The sequence below is a fragment of the Euprymna scolopes genome, chromosome 23 (assembly GCF_053919585.1).
Source record: "Euprymna scolopes isolate OS-2025 chromosome 23, ASM5391958v1, whole genome shotgun sequence".
NCBI lineage: Eukaryota > Metazoa > Mollusca > Cephalopoda > Sepiida > Sepiolidae > Euprymna > Euprymna scolopes.
In genome coordinates, this window is record NC_136504.1 from 92,743,022 (window position 1) to 92,757,256 (window position 14,235).

A 14,235-nucleotide genomic window follows, 5' to 3' on the forward strand; every position below is an offset into this window, starting at 1 on the left:
CCCAGACCACTAGAGGGTAAGGGTTAAAGTGTACTGTAGTCAATTGTACAATATAGTAATCGTTAGTAATGGAAATTCGGTGAATTTGTTAACTTAAGTGGAACGGCTCATTAAGAACTTGTTTACGTTGGACTTTATATATATGTATATATATATATATATATATATATATATATAGTCCTGGTCAAAATCATAAGACCAATTAAGAAAGTAAGCGTTTACGCATAATATCGAACTTTTAATCAAACAAATTATTGAAACCATTGCCAAAAGGGAAACTATGATGGAAAAAAAATCTGCTTCATTCGAAATCTTATCTCTGATTTAATAATTATTTTTGAAAAAACAAACTTTTTCACCTGGTCAAAATGATAAGACCACTTTAATAAAATCAGCTAGTTTTGAAAAATTGAATACGAAAAGCTTTCTATGGTACTAAAAGCAACTTGTTAGTGGATAAAAAACATATTACTAAATTATAAATAGCAAAAGGGAAACATTATCAGAGTTTGAGAGAGGAAGCATCTTTGTGCTTAATAGGGGTGGACTCTCCCTTAGATTCATTGCAAACGAAGTGAATCGTAGCAAAACGGTCATCACAAATTTTTTAAGAAATCCAGATCAATATGAGCACAAAAAGAGTCCAGGTCGAAAATAATAATAATAATAAATAATAATAATAATAATAATAATAATAATAACAACAACAACCCCATCACTGGATCGCCGTATCAGAAAAAAGTTTTTTTTAAAAAACTCTAGTATGAGCTCAAGTCGATTGAAAAGCCAAACAGCAGCAGAATGTAGTCCTAAACCCATCAGGAGGTATCTGAAAATTAAGGGTTTCAATCATTTAAAGCGACTGAAGAAACCACGTCTTCTTGAACAGCACAAAACTAACCGAGTTAAATATGCCGCCAAATACCAGACTTGGGATGAAGAGAAGTGGGAAAATGTCATTTTCTCTGATACGAAAAAGGTTAATCTAGATGATCCAGATGGATTTCAACACTATTGGCATTATAAAAATGTGCCCAAAGAGACTTTTTTAACTCGGCATAGTGAAGGAAGGTTTTAATGATCTGTGGTGCTTTCTCGTCACCTGGGACCCTAAAGTTGCAAGTAGTGAAAGGCCGGCAAATATCATTGAAGTACATTTCAATGCTTGAAAATGCTTCTATCAGAACTGAAAGTCCACGTCTGTGTGGAAAAAAATTGATTTTCTAGCAAGAAAACGCTGCGATAAAAACTTCGCGACAAGCACGAGAATACCTTTCTTTAAACAATATAGAATTGTTAGATCATCCAGAATGTTCTCTGGACCTCAATCCGATTGCAAATCTTTGGGGATGGATCGCAAAAGAAGTGTTCAAGGATGGAACCCAGTATGATTCGATAAAGGAACTTTCTTATTCAGTTTTCAGTACATGGGATAAAATTCCTTCGCAACTGATCAAAAAAAAAAACTTAGTCGCAAGCATGCCGAAGAGAATTTTTGAAGTAATTCGTAATAATGGAGGCTATACTAAATACTGAGGCCCTTTTTAGTAATTTATAATTGCTTTTTGTTAGATAAATTATCAGTGGTCTTATCATTTTGACCAGGTGAAAATGTTTGCTTTTTAAAAAATAATTATTAGATCAGGGTTAAGGTTTCGAATGAAGTAGATTTCATTTTTTCTATCATATTTTCCCTTTTGGCAATGCTTTCAACCATTTGTTAGATTAAAAATTCGATAATATGCGTAAACGCTTACTTTTTTAAGGGGTCTCATGATTTTGATCATAACTCTTATATATATATATATATATATATATATATATATATATATATATATATATATATATAGGTATGTATATTTTTGCAGCAAGTCATTATTCAAGCACGCCAAATTGAACACGACAAAGTTATTCTTTTTTCCGATTATCCTGGATATCTTTTCCTTTCGCCGAACTTTTTTTTATTTCAGTCGGCATAGTGTATAGAATGGCGCCCAAAACTTGTTGTTCAACCACATTCTACTCAAGCGCGTTCTATCGGACCATCCAATTATCATAAGGAGCGATGATTATTGCTATCTTTTCTCTTTTCCGTCACCTTTAAGGTTTGGTGTATTTATAGTTCCCCCCCCCATTGTTTATAAAGGTGAGTGCAGGGTTGTTTAGGACGAATTATTTTTAATTTCGATTTTCTTGTTTCATAGTTTATTTATTTAGTTTCTTGTTAGTTATTAAATATTGCGATTATATTTGTCCCGCCGTTAAATGAGATCCGGTTAAAAAGGGGCTGTAGTTTTTGATAAGTATAGGTTCTAGTAATTTTAGTCGCCGTGTGCAATTGCTTAGGTATCGAATTTTAGTATTGTTAGTTAAGATATTTCTATTGTCGGAGGACTGTAGGTTTTTAACATGAGATTTTAGGTGTTTTATGCCTGATAGGTAACATATATATATATATATATATATATATATATATATATATATATATATATATATATATATATATATATATATATATATATATCATTGTATTTATTAGTCCCAACTTTTGAATATCTCATGCTTGAATTTTATATATGCAGCAGTAAGACTTCTATTAAATGCGAACAGAAGCATCGGTTAAAAGGTGTTGAGAATCTTGCTGAACGTTAGAGAAAAGGAGTGAACAAGAATGGAGGATACATCATTGATTAAATAGTTGTTAGTTCTTATTTTACTTTTTAAAAATGTAGATTAAAAAAATGGCAAGAACTTTGTTGCCAACCTTATATATGTTTGTTGGCATGTATTCTCTTTATAACACTGGTTTTAGTTAAAACATTTCCCATCTGTTCGGTTCGCCCGCAGACAATATTGAACATTAGAAATCAATATATTCTTAATCGCTAAATCCAGCGGTTTATCCGATTCTAATTACATTTTCAACGTATATTCCATAAATTAGAAATGTGTGGTATAAATTTTAACAGAACATCTATTTTCAAAGATGAACATGCATGCGCATTGACTAAATAAATATGGTGGCCCGCTTTAAACATCAAACCTAATTTTCATATTATTTTACGATATCTGTAATATATAATATAAATCTCAACTGTTTGTTTTAATGTATGTATGTATGTATATATGTATGTATGAATGTATGTATGTATAGCTGCCGAAAACTTTCGACAGAGGCGACAGATTCTTAGGCCACAGATATCGTTTAAAAGCCGACCCTTCGGACGATAAATATCGAAAGATTGGCTAAAAACATCAATTTCTTCACCCTCAACTGGGCACTTTTCTACAGGAAGAGGTCGTTTTTGTCGATATTTACGAAAGTCATCTCGTCTTTTCGATTGACTAGCCTTAATTTAAACCTTTGCCACTTCCGGTTAGGCGATGGATGAAACGGCAAAGTCGTCATGTTTATCCTTTTCACGTTCTTTTCCTCCTTCACGCTACGTGCTACTACCGTTTCTCAACACACACCTCCAAACACCCGGGCAACGCCGGGGACAAAGGCTTGTTTAGTATAAAAATTGAGTGTAGGTAAATTAAACATTTAATATTATATCCCTCAGATAATGTGCATTATCAGAATGGATATTTGAAAATTAATATTCCATTGGTTTACAAGACAATAATAAGGCAATTATATATTTGATGTTTGCCTATGTAAGTTTAATCACACTTTAGGTGTAATCATATAACCGAAGATTTTCTACTATAATAAATTCTGTCCTTTGTCAACCTGATTTTAGAATTAGCTCCTTATTTTCTACTAGCATTTCAGCCTGGAGTTGCCCGGGTGTTTGGAGGTGCATGTTGAGCAAAAAAAAAAAGTTGTTAATTTTTTTAACTTTGACTCCTATTATGACCCCTTAACATTTATGATTTTGGGCTCAAATTAAGTTAAGTTAGATTCATGTCCAAGGAATCTATATCTAAAATTTCAAGTGTTTGGACCTAAAATTGTCGGAGGAGTTTGGTAGAGTTCTCAAAGGTCAAATCTTTGAACTTTGACACATTATCAGCCAAATTTCTGGCGGAAAACCGACCACAAAGATTTTTCCAAATCTCAGTACCCTGTATATCAAATTTCGAGTCTGTAGACTAATAATTGACAGAGTTATTGCGCAGGGAAATGTACACACACATACACGTTCAATTTTATAGATATATAGATAGATTTACACGTATTAACATCCACCCGTTTAAATATAATATGAACTTGCTTCGTTGTTAAATTATCATCTCATATTGCTCCTATAAAGCTTTCCTTATCACCGTAACTTTTATGCTTCGGCAACGATAAGCATATTTTAGTAAGCAATCAAAGGTATTATCGATTTTCGCAGATGATACATCATAGAAAAAAAAACAAGTCATTTTTATATTTTCTTTTTATAAGTTGTAAAATAAATTATCATACTTGCGCATCCAAGAACGAAAATTCATAAATTAGTTTGTGTTATGTGTTGTTGTTTTTTATTGGTTGATAATTCTATTCACGTTATGACAAGTCGAACAGTCCAGAAGTATTTATTTTCATGAGATAACATATACTATCCATTCTTCTTTGCTGCAAAGCATGTATAATATCATATTCATGATGATGATGTTCAATATAAAAAGTTGGAAATGAGTTATCTACCATAACTTACGACTATGTAATCTCTACAGCCACCTACCTTGAAAATGCTGCAGTCAAACCTGATATAGTTATATGGAATAAGTCAGAGCGAGTAACTATCTTGGTTGAAGTGACTGTCCCTAAGGATGGAGGTCTGAACAGAGCGTAAAGAGAGAAACATACCAAATATCAAGGTCTCATGAAAAGAAACTTGAATCTTAGAGAGATATCAATTAATCTTAGGGAGATATCAATGAAAAGAAGAAGAGAGATATCAATGATAAAAGAAGAGATATCAATGAATCTTAGAGACATACAAATCATACCGGTTATTATAGGTGCCACAGAGCTTGTGAAGAAAAAGCTGAAGTCCTTCCTAACTAATATTCCTGGTGAACCAAGTGCAAAAGAGATCTAGACAATTGCACTTAAGAAAACAGTGAGGATACTAAAAAGAACTCTCGGTTGGTCTCAATAAAAAGCAGGACTATGTTGGCAGCTGATTTGGCTGCCCCATACTCAGCATTACAATCTTCAAAGGAAAAAAATTAAAAAAGGGAATATTTTAAAATGTATGGTTCCTTGATTTATGGCTCAATGAGGAGGCAGTTATAAATATGACATTTACTGCCCTTGTAATGCTCCCTATATGCCAGAAGATTTTCTACTTCATTCTGCACAGTCTTTAGAATATCCTCCTTGCGCGCTTTTTCGTCTATCCTTCCAACATGCAAAACTTTGAATAGAATGTAAATAATTATCTTCGCGCCCAATATTCACGCACATTGCCCTTATAAATCTGGCGATTATCACAGAAGATGCATACGACTTGTTTATATATCGGTTCCCATTATAGCAGCGAAATCAAGTGATGTTCAGTCAATTCAGAATTAAAATGGGCGATTATTTCGGAATACCAGATGCGGCATGGCGTTTCGACTTATCTCGGCATTGTTTCCAGTTGTCTTTGGTTTCTTCTTACGACAGGAACCAGGCAGAAACCACTCAGTTGAGCTGTAGTTAAATATTTTTCATTACCTGCTTCAAACCTTATGCGCATCTTTCCTAACGGAAGTCCTTATTGTTCAGCTGCAAAAAATGTATTTTATTGAGTTCAAAATAGTTTAAAGTATTAGCAATTTTCGTGGCGTTACCTTATCGGAAACAAGTCAGCCATTGTAAACATTTTTTAAAAAACCTGACAGAGAAATTGTCTTACTTCCATTCCCCAATAAATAAAATTCGGACATTGGATTGTTCTTATATACTTATTACGGATTATCCAACTCGCCTCAAAAACTGTCGCCTTGAATGTGGAGCAAATTTATAATTGCGTCAGTTTTGAAGTAATTATACTCCTGGGACTATGGAGAGAACAGATGCGACATTTACATCTAAGCTAAAGGGTCGGAATAATGTTAACATGTCTATTTACATGAATAGCTTTTTCATTCAAATAATTTAACTTGCTTTTAAATAATCTAATAAATAGCTACTACAACGAGATATAGAGGATGGGGTCCATTCATTCCGATTTCTTAACTTCCTCTTGATGCCTACATTAGGATTTTGAATACGTAGAAAATAGGCATCAAGTACAATTTTTTAGTCATCTGTATGATTTGACCGAGTGCAACGAAACCGTACACTATTACTCTATAAGATCGTGTATGAACGTGTTTGGGAAAATCAGCAGCAGGTTATGATAGCTGACTAGCAATGATATAAGCAGCAGCCGTCTTAGAACATATGCAAATAAAGCAAGTATGCATGCGCTGACGTCACGGAATGGAGGAGAAAAATGAAGCAGAAGAAAGGGAAGCATCACCACCTCCGAGAGAGTAGGCTAGTGAACAAGATAGCGTAACGTCACTTCCTGAATAACTTGTACGTATAGAAAGTTTCTGGTATTCAACAACGTGGTCACTCTAATAGACATAAAAAATATTGCTACCGATTGTGTTACCGATTGTCCATGACTACCAATATGTGTTACCGATTGTTCATGACTACCAATATGTGTTACCGATTGTCCATGACTACAAATATGTGTTACCAATTGTCCATGCATGTTCTAAAGAGAAAGAACAATTCTTCATTTGGATAATAATTATTATTATTGCACATTGGGATAATTTTAATCTAACAAAATATAGTAAGTGAACTCGTTTTCGAATCTTGTTTTCTATCAGAGAAAGTCGAAAAAAAAATATTTTATTTATTTTTTTACTGCAAAACAATTTTTATATAATATTTTTCAGTCTGTTCTTTTAATAGTAAATAAAAATCTTCACTGAGTACTTCCATATATTTTTAAGTTAGCATTTTTCACGGCATTTTTTTTTTTTTTTTTTTTTTTTTTTTTACGATCGGTGAATTTTCAATATTTTAGCACCGGGCGTAATTAATTTCTTTGGAATATATTTAAAACTTCAAGTTTTTGTTTTTTTATAACTTTTTAACTGTAAATAATTTAGATGACGGGTTTGTTTTACTGTACACATAGAATCGAAAAAAATGTCAAAAACAAATATATAACAAATAAATGTTATCAAGGGCAAGATAAGTTATTTTCTAGAAAACTACAAAAAATATACAATATACTGTTAGAAACTCGCTCAATATATGTTTCCGTGACATAGGCGAAGATATATTCGGTGCGTTTCTAACAGTATTTTGTATAATTTGTTTGTTTGACTCATTTTCTCAAACTTACTGAGTTCAATAGCGATATAATATTTCTTTTTAAAATATATCGGTAAACATTGTATGATTTTCGAAGTGATTAGGTTTTAATTAAGTAAAACGACTAAAAAGCTTTCCAGCTAGGTATAAGATTAACTTATCTGGTCTTTGATAACATTTATTTGGTACATATTTAATTTTTGACCACCTTTTGTAATGTATGTGTGTAGTAATACAAACCCCTAAAAACATATAAAGTTAGGTTGAAAAGTAACTTATCTTGCCTTTGATAACATTTATTTGTTATACATTTGTTTTTTGACAACTTTTTCGAATCCATGTGTACAGTAAAACAAACCTGTCATGTCAATTATTTACAGTTAAAATGTTAGTACAGTAATACAAATCTAAAATTTAATTTGGAAATAATATTTCAAATACACGTGTGTACACTATACAAGCACCCTTATTATTATCATAATAATAATAGTAATAATATAAAAAAACTGGTGTAGATGACATCGACTGGCGCCACACCAACTAGTTGTGAAGGGTCAGGAAGGATGGAAAGACTGAGGTGGGAGAGTACTAACCACATCTCCACTGGAAGAGTGCAGTTCAAATCTGGTACCTTGGGGAGGCATTTTGTCACCCAAACCCCAGGAAACACCAATGACCGATGCCAACGAGAAATCAGTGACAACGGCTGTTGCGATAACACGCAATCATCTGCACAAGTGGTCAAGAGGTGGAGAACACTGGAAATCTGGGAAGACTTGTTGTCACTTGGTCTCCAGGGGACACCGCAGGTTACTGCCAGTGAGCGATCACTGATGATGGCCCGTGAGACAACTAATACGCTAAACATTTTGTTGTAAAACGTGGAGAAAAAATGGACATAGAAGAACAGAAAACCAAAACTTTAAATATAATTTCTGTATTTAAAATAATAGTTATTTACATATTTCAACATATAATCTCGTGGCCAAAATCCAGCTTCCAATAAGGGGCACTCTGGATAGCAACAAAAATAATCTCATTCATGAAAGATTTCTCCTCCATCGATCGATGACAGAAAAGGTAAAGCGTAGCATCAACACAGATACTACACTGTGATCTTGTTCCGAAGGCCAAAAAATATTTGTGTTAATGTTTCTTTAATTGTTTCTTCCCAAAATTCATAATTCAGTTTTATGAATATTAAATTATATATTACTTTAAAGTTACTTAATTTTACATAGATACTATTTATATTTTATATTGAATGAAGTTCCGTTTCAGTATTAATCGAACTGTGTACCTTTTTCTTTTTAAAAATGTTTTATTGCTCCTTTTCAAATGGTCCTCATATAGTACTGACAGTCTGACAAATCTTACCAACATTGCCTGCAGACATTTTTCAGTTAACAGGCCTTATTCTTACCCTCGGTGGCGGTGGCCGCACGTACTCGAGCAAAGAAAGCGGTCGGGGTGTTTTGACTCAAGTGCGGCCAGAGAGAATATGCGTCGTGTGGTCATAAAAGTGGAAAGGACGGTGACGAAAAAGACACTTGCGTTAAAAGGTGTCTTAACAGGCATGTTCGACACGTAGGTGATATTTTGAAAGACAGTGAAGTGCATTGTCGGAAATTAGCGGAATGTTTTTTGTATTCATACGAAAATCCTGAGTCGTATTTTTATGTTCTCCCTTGTTTGTTTCTTACTGCGACGGCACCAGACAACGTTCAGGCCGAGTACTTGAAATGTAATGGCACGATTCCAGTATTGACTCCCAGTGTCTCGAGCCATTATGAATCTCTAATAAAAACATTATGTCTGAATAGGTTGGTAGGTTCTTCGTAATTGTTTTTATCTTTTAATGAACAAAACGTTGATTGCAGTTGACCTTTTTCATTGTGCTAGATTTATATATTTTAATAGCATGTAACCGAGTGAAAGCGTGATTATGCACACACGTGTTCTTTTTATGTTAAGGGGTAACACTCGATAGTTATTCGAATCACATATCGTGTTTATCGAATGCAGAGAGATTGATGCCTTTCTCCCAAGTGTTCAATTCTTCTTTTCTGTTACTCCGCTGGTGGGAGGAAAAGGGACGGTCGGTACGTGTTCATTGTAAAGAAATAATGGCTCGTAGTCATATCAGATACGAATTGCGTGGCAGTGTAAAACAATGATTTATATAAATCGATGCGAACGTCGAGAGGCCTGTGTAGATTTGTCCATCGGTAATTTATATCAAGGTTGAAAACGGTTTTACCAAAAACTCAAATTCCCTCAGCGATTAACAGAACAATAACAAAAAGTAATGCAGATATTATTTGTCGAACGGTGGTAAGAAAATAACATGCCAATATTCACTGATGAAGTAAAAAAAAAAAAAAGGAAACATAATATGTGTGTGTGAATTGTTTGCAGACCATTGTTGTTTGTTATACGTAATATATATATATATATATATATTACTTATAACAAACAACAAAGATCTACACAGATATATCAGAATTTACATTGATAGATCAATTTGCATGTAATTGGTAATACAATAAATTCATTTGAACAAATAAATAAGAGCGACGTTGTATTTAAGCAAATGCTTCTACTGCGCGACTCCAGTATGTCTAACTCTCACCAAATGATTGTGTGTTAGAATCTTGTTGGGTGTATTCATAATGATTTTCTTTGAATTAAGATCATTAGTTGACAGAGGCAAAACAAAATATGAAATCCGAGATTTATAACTATGTAACATTTTGTGACACTAAGCGGAAATGAAAAACAACTACATTAGTGTAGGTCTGCATACAAAAATATACATATATATACATATATATATATATATATATATATATATACACAATAATATGCGTCTATGTGTGCCTCTATGTATGTATGTTTACATTTGTATGTTCTCGTACGTATGTATGTATGTATGTATTTCTATGTGTATGTGGGATGGAAAGGGCTCCCGTAAGCCGTGGTGAAGGCAACCCCTCTGATTTAATCTATAAATATAAAAGCGGAAATGTATGTATGTTTGTATGTGTGTTCGCTTTTTCTGTATGTCTACAAAAGGCTTTTTTCAGAGAAGCGGTCCCTCGCCCAACAACTTTTAAAAACTTTTTATATCACATATAAATCGTAATATCTTACAGTTAACAACGAAGCTCACCTGTCTATTTAATTTGCTCGACTTTGGGAAGATAAATACTGAACATTTGTCGCTCGCCGCATGTGGGTTAGTCTTTTTCCTATAACATCTTGGGAAGCGTACCCGCAGTGAATGAAATACTATCCCGCATTCAAACTTGACCTCATTAACTCATTAAAACGGGCAACTGCTAAATCCAAGTAAGTAAATAAATTCAAACGTGTTTCCGTTAGCATATCCCGGTGGGGCAATGGTTAACGTCGCACTTTTTTTTTTCACACTTTAATTTACAACTTTGCCTCAACGGTTCGGGTTCGATCTCCATACTTACCTACCAAAACATTCCTCCCGACACACACACCTCCAAACACCCGGGCAACGCCGGGTACCCATCGCTAGTAAACCATAAAGCGGGAAACCAGTATCTGCATTAAGCTGATCTGAAGTTTGACTTGTTGCTGGTTATCTTCCTCTTTCTTCTTGCTTGATATCAACATTTTGAACCGAGATAGAGATTTAGCTGTCGTAAAAAGCTAACACTCTGTAACATCCTCTTTGTATAGATACTCCCTCAGGCATTTAGCTATAAAAAATAGTTCTGTGGCGATGGAAAAGTTGTGACACGTGTAGGCCAGAAATTATGGAAATATGTAATAATTGATCTGCCATCATTATATGTATCTGGGTGTGTATGTGTGTATGTATATGTATGTGTATATATATATGTATATATATATATATACATGTGCATGTATTTGTATATCTATGTGTATACGTATGTATATATGTCCTGTGTATATATATGCATATACATGTATGTGTTTAAATGCATATATATGTATGTGTATGTATATGTTGGTAAATATATGTGTATATATGTGTATATATGCATATATGTGTATGTATTTGTATGCGTATATGCATGTATATGTGTGTTTGTATTTATGTGTATGTATGCATGTATGTTGTGTATGTATTTATATATGTTTATAGATATGTATGTGTATATGTGTGTATGTATGTGTATATATGTATGTATTCTAATGACCGTCTTCTGTATCATGTCTGCTTGAGCGTGTTAATTAGCTGGCAGGACTAAAAAAGTCATTTTCGTACTCATGGACTTTCAGTGTCCGAGGGAGTGGCACTCTTCTGGCATGACGTTCCAATCATATATATATATATATATATATATATATATATATATATATATATATATATATATATTAAACAGGTCTATAAACCAGACGAACAAAAATAATGTCGCTTTGCAATAGTGTTTTAAATTCCGCAATAATCTGTTATATGATCATATCTTATATAGAATCATTATGTGCATAAATAGAACCTATCCCTCAAACGAAGCCTATAAACTTATCAAACTATATATATATATTTAGTCTTGCCTCGACAGTCGAGTTTTAAATTTCTTCCATTTTTTTAAGCACATCTTATCTTTCTTTTAATACTATTATTGGAATTAATTCCCTTTTCCTTGTACCTATTTGTGAATTATTCCGCGGATTTCTGCCTTTTGTATTACTTTGGGCCATCTTCCAATTACGCGATTCCCTTGGATTTTACTTGTGGGAATGGAAATTTAACCAACTTTCTTAGATTCTGCATTTGTGGATTTTACTATCATTGGATACTTTACCAGACTGTTCATTCACGTGAAATCACTTTTTTCTTCATCCTATTCCCTCTGATTAACTTTTTGTCATCATATAAGATCTATGACTTATTTGTAGTTTCATTAAATACTTTTGTAGGCAAAATCCGATCCCGAATTTTTTGAAATCCTACCCTCTGATAAGAAGGAAAGTATTTCTTCGAAACTTCGCGGATTAAGGAATATCCACTTATTTAGTGTTTCCTTATAAAACTAAATATGTTGCTAACTATTTATCAAAGTGTTATTAACATGTTTTATTAACTACTTACTTTATATATATATATATATATACATATATACATATATATATATATATATATATATATATATATATATATATATATATATATATATATACTCTAGTATCGCAGACAGGATGAACAACCAAAAATGAAAGAATCGCAACTATCGAAATAAAGTTTGTACATAAATAAAAAAAAACGACAAGTTAAAAAATTACTAACACTTCCCTACTGCAACAGCTTAACTACGCCAATTCTTATTTTCCACTCATACCAAACCCCTACTCTCTTTATTTTACCACACCTTTCTTTAAAACCCTTACTGCTAAGATTCACAAAGTATGCACCCAACCTTCTTCCAGAACGTAAAGCACAATAAAAAAAACGTTTCAGTAGGGTTATTTTTATGAAATGTTATCCTATAATTAAGATTTCCCTGAAACGAGTATGTAGCCAATAATGTCGGTATAATAAACAAATTATACACACATACATATATATATATATGTATATATATATGTATATATATATATATATATATATATATATATATTCATCCACATATAGTACTGTTTCACTGTATCATAGCTCATTAGTGCGGCTAGACAGGCAATTACCTCAAATCAGGATCGAAACCAAACCGCCCAAACGACGCATAAACACACAGACATACACACACACACACACATATATATATACATATATATATATATATATATATATGAATGTGGAAATATTTGTTCAAGAATTATTTACGCGTATTTTTCACTATGTTTCGAAACAGCGTAAATCATATATTTGATGTAAGGTTAATGCTTTAATTATTTGTTTATGTACTTGTTTATCCTTTATTAATAAGTAGTTCAGTTGGTAAAACTTCAGACTGGAACAGTAAACATTTTCATTTCGATATCCGGACATGGCAACTGCTTAATTGTTAAAAGATTTGTTATATGCTATTATTGCAAAATTTCCCGACTCTAAAATAAGTAAGGATCTTCGATATTTCGAAACGAGCAATTTCCGCAGTGATTTTATGATGCTTACGAAAATGAGTGTAATGGAAGACAGGTGAACTCCGTATTTAAATAAAATGTTCCATCACTTTGATTCATGTCCAGGTAACCTGCGTTTTCAAGCGTTTAGACTAAAAATTGGCGGAGGAGTTATGTAGGGTCTGCAAAGGTTAACTCTTTCAATTTTGACCTCTTGGCAGCCAAATTTTCGCCCCAAAACAAATTTAAAACTGTCATACTACCTTTTATGTAAAATTTTAAATGTTTAGACCAAAAATTGGCTGAGAGGTCAGTTGTTTTTTAATTTCACCCCAGTTTTGACCCCTTAACATTTATTGTTTGGGGCTTTAATCAAATTAAAGCTTGATCCATGCCCAAGTAACCTACATCTAAAATTTTAAGTGTTTAGACCCAAAATTGGCGGAGGAGTTTGGTAGAGTAAAGGTTTAAACGCTGAGCTTTCAGTCCTTGACATCCTTATTTCTGGTCGAAAACGGATTTAAAAAAAAATTCCCAAATCTCAATACCCCTTATGTCAAATCTCGAGTCTGTAGACTGAAAATTGACGAAGTAATTTGCTAAGGAAATTCACACACACAAACAAACACACAGAGACACAATTTCACTTTTATAGATATATAAATACATAATGGCATGGTTAGGACCTTGTCCATGGTTAATTTGCTCTACCCGAACGCGACGATGATGAAGCGAATAACGATGCAGACTGGTGAATTTTTCGTGCCAAGTTCGAATAAAGTTGATTCCATACAATCAATTTTCCTTTGAAATTTTGAAAATTTTGCAACATTCACGTGATCTCTTTTGTTAAGGTCCATTAAGGAAAT